Raw genomic sequence first — 4497 nt, 5'->3', positions numbered from 1 at the left:
ATTTTCACATTTGGACTTTGCGTCGCAATATCTCCGCTCGTAGGGCACGTAGCGGAATATTATGAGAGAAACCCTCCCCTAATTGGATCCCAAGCTATCGATCAAGCCTACTTAGAACTTGATTCGTTCACTCGTTATCGAGATCTCAACATCTCGGGTACTCGCAACCCGTCGCGTCGCGTAAAAGAGTCACGGTCGGTCTCGCTCCGCGTGTACTTGGCGCGAGACACTACCGTGTCTCTTGATTAATCGCAACCTGGTCAAACGGGACCCTCTCCCGTGTATGTACATATGGAATACGGCCGTGTGCGCAATACGCTGTATGCAATACGGCCGTTGTGTGCAACACGGCCGTGTGTGCAATACGGCCGTGTATGCAATACGGCCGTGTGTGCAACACGGCCGTGTGTGCAATACAACCGTGTGTGCAATACGGCCATGTGTGCAACACGGCCGTGTGTGTAATACGGTCGTGTATGCAACACAGCCGTGTGTGCAATACGGTCGTGTGCGCAATGCGCTGTGAGCAATACGGTCGTGTGTGCAATGCGCTGTGTGCAATACAGCCATGTGTGCAATGCGCTGCGTGCAATACGCTGTGTGCAATACAGCCGTGTTTGCAATGCACTGTGTACAATACGGTCGGGTGTGCAATAACAGCCATGTGTGCAATGCGCTGTGTGCAATACGGTCGTGTGTGCAATGCGCTGTGTGCAATACGGTCGTGTGACAAAGAGATATGTGCGCAATAATGCCTGTAGGCAATCGCTCTGTGGGTAAATTGAAATGTGTGCTATCGAGATTGTGTGCAATGGGTGTGTGCAAATGAAGCTGTAGGCAATCGTCTTGTAGGCAACCGGAGCCCTCCCCATAAGAGTTGTCAAGAAACTCTACAATTTTTACGCAAAATCCGTGATTCTTAGTCAGTACAGATTAGAGTTTAATACAAATCGCCATTGATGATCCCTTTTAATCGCGTCAAAATTAATTATTTCGCTTTTTGACTTCGTTTTTTACTCATGTTGTAAAATAGTTTTCCGATTGTGTAGAATATTTATATTTAGAAAGAAAGAAATTTATAAAGATTGCTATATTGATCGTAGAGTAGAGAAACAATAACTTAACATTTTACAAAGTAGTGTCACATTTAAACTAGAACATTTGTATCGAATAACTCAGACGAATTAGAAAATCCGTTTCTACGTGACTATATCTATTTCTGATTGGGGACGATTCGAGAACTCATTGAAATAATTTAATTTCTTTTCACATTTAAATCAAGAGACACGGTAGTGTCTCGCGCCAAGTACACGCGGAGCGAGACCGACCCGTGACTCTTTTACGCGACGCGACGGGTTGCGAGTACCGAGATGTTGAGATCTTGATAACGAGTGAACGAATCAAGTTCTAAGTAGGCTTGATCGATAGCTTGGGGTCCAATTAGGGGGGGGGGGGGTTTCTCTCATAATATTCCGCTACGTGCCCTACGAGCGGAGATATTGCGACGCAAAGTCCAAATGCGAAAATTTTGGTGCGTTCGGGGAGCTCGCTATTAGCGCTATTCGGCACTATCGGTGTTCGGGGAGCACGCTACCAATCCAACCAACGCCATCGTGACGTCACTGTCGGTAGCGTTTTGACGTCATAATTCGCGCTACCGACGCTCTTGCCAAAGAGGTAGTGCACGAATAGCGTTAAGGGTGCCCTTAGGGTGCGGATTCCGCACAATATGATGACGTCATAATCAGAAACGTTACTTTCACTTTTTCGACGCTGGCGGCGCAGGTATCGCCAGTTTCGATATCGCGCGCGTATTTCGAAATTAGGTCGATAGACTTATCGGTCAGGAGGAAGATTTCTATTTAGGTGTAAATTAGGTATATATATAATAAATATTTAGTCAACGGAAAAGAAGGTTCTCTACGCTTGGCAGAAAGTGCCGCTAGGGAATTTTTAAGTCGATTCTATATGAAACAAGTTGAATTTGATGTCTAGGTGTCCCAGGTTGCCGATGACAAGGTCCACATAGTGCGCTCCGTAGTTTTCGGTGTCTACGTGTATTAATATTTTGAATTCGATATCCACGTATCCCAGGTTGCCGATGACGAGGTCCAGATAGTGCGCTTTATAGTTTTCGGTGTCCAGGTGTAATCGTACGTTGAATGCGATGTCTAGGTGTCCCAGGTTGCCGATGACAAGGTCCACATAGTGCGCTCCGTAGTTTTCGGTGTCTACGTGTATTAATACCTTGAATTCGATGTTCACGTGTCCCAGGTTGCCGATGACGGGATCCAGATAGTGCGCTTCATAGTTTTCGGTGTCCAGGTGTAATCGTACGTTGAATGCGATGTCTAGGTGTCCCAGGTTGCCGATGACGAGGTCCACATAGTGCGCTCCGTAGTTTTCGGTGTATACGTGTATTAATACCTTGAATTCGATGTCCACGTGTCCTAGGTTGCCGATGACGAGGTCCACATAGTGCGCTTCGTAGTTTTCGGTGTCCAGGTGTAATAATACGTTGAATGCGATGTCTACGTGTCCCAGGTTGCCGATGACGAGGTCCACACAGTGCGCTCTGTAGTTTTCGGTGTCTACGTGTATTAATACGTTGAATTCGATGTTCACGTATCCCAGGTTGCCGATGACGAGGTCCAGATAGTACGCTTCATAGTTTTCGGTGTCCAGGTGTAATAATACGTTGAATTCGATGTCTACGTGTCCCAGGTTGCCGATGACGAGGTCCACACAGTGCGCTCCGTTGTTTTCGGTGTCTACGTGTATTAATACCTTGAATTCGATGTCCACGTGTCCCAGGTTGCCGATAACGAGGTCCAGATATCGCGCTCCGTAGTTTTCGGTGTCTAAGTGTAATAATATCTCGAATTCGATGTTCACGTGTCCCAGGTTGCCGATGACGAAATCCAGATAGTGCGCTTCATAGTTTTCGGTGTCCAGGTGTAATTGTACGTTGAATTTGATGTCTAGGTGTCCCAGGTTGCCGATGACAAGGTCCACATAGTGCGCTCCGTAGTTTTCGGTGTCTACGTGTATTAATATTTTGAATTCGATATCCACGTATCCCAGGTTGCCGATGACGAGGTCCAGATAGTGCGCTTTATAGTTTTCGGTGTCCAGGTGTAATAATACATTGAATTCGATGTCTACGTATCCGAGGTTGCCGATGACGAGGTCTACATAGTGCGCTCCGTAGTTTTCGGTGTCTACGTGTATTAATATCTTGAATTCGATGTCCACGTGTCCCAGGTTGCCGATGACGGGATTCAGATAATGCGCTTCATAGTTTTCGGTGTTCAGGTGTATTGAGTTAACGGAAAAGAAGGTTCTCTACGCTTGGCAGAAAGTGCCGCTAGGGAATTTTTAAGTCGATTCTTATGAAACAAGCTTGAATTTGATGTCTATGTATCCCATGTTGCCGATGACAAGGTCCAGATAGTGCGCTTTATAGTTTTCGGTGTCCAGGTGTAATAATACGTTGAATTCGATGTCTACGTGTCCCAGGTTGCCGATGACGAGGTCCACATAGTGCGCTCCGTAGTTTTCGGTGTCTACGTGTATTAATATCTTGAATTCGATGTCCACGTGTTCCAGGTTGCCGATGACGGGATCCAGATAGTGCGCTTCATAGTTTTCGGTGTCCAGGTGTAATCGTACGTTGAATTCGATGTCTAGGTGTCCCAGGTTGCCGATGACGAGGTCCACATAGTGCGCTCCGTAGTTTTCGGTGTCTACGTGTATTAATACCTTGAATTCGATGTCCACGTGTTCCAGGTTGCCGATGACGAGGTCCACATAGTGCGCTTCGTAGTTTTCGGTGTCCAGGTGTAATAATACGTTGAATGCGATGTCTACGTGTCCCAGGTTGCCGATGACGAGGTCCAGATATCGCGCTCCGTAGTTTTCGGTGTCTACGTGTATCAATATTTTGAATTCGATGTCCATGTATCCCAGGTTGCCGATGACGGGATCCCGATAGTGCGCTTCATAGTTTCCGGTGTCCAGGTGTAATCGTACGTTGAATTTGATGTCTAGGTGTCCCAGGTTGCCGATGACGAGGTCCACATAATGTGCTTTGTAGTTTTCGGTGTCGAGGTGTAATAATATGTTGAATTCAATGTTTAGGTGTCCCAGGTTGCCGATGACGAAGTCCACATATTGCGCTCCGTAGTTTTCGGTGTCTACGTGTATTAATACCTTGAAATTGATGTCTAGGTGTCCCAGGTTGCTGATGACGAGATCCACATAGTGCGCTTCATAGTTTTTGGTGTCTAGGTGTATTAATAATTTTAAATCTGAATGGGTGCGTTTAGCCAATACTCCGCTAGCCTAGCAGTCGTTCGTTTTTGCTCGTTTCCTTTCTTTTTAATTCAGTAGGTCAAAAGAGAGGAAACGAGCGAAAACGAGCAACTGCTCACGATTGCTAGGCTAGCAAAGTATTGGCTGAACGCACCCAATGTAGGACACGTAGATATCGAATTC

Source organism: Temnothorax americanus, unplaced genomic scaffold, assembly GCF_048541705.1.
Source record: "Temnothorax americanus isolate GAGA-0224 unplaced genomic scaffold, ASM4854170v1 Scaffold48, whole genome shotgun sequence".
NCBI classification, from domain to species: domain Eukaryota; kingdom Metazoa; phylum Arthropoda; class Insecta; order Hymenoptera; family Formicidae; genus Temnothorax; species Temnothorax americanus.
This window is presented reverse-complemented; position numbering follows the sequence as displayed.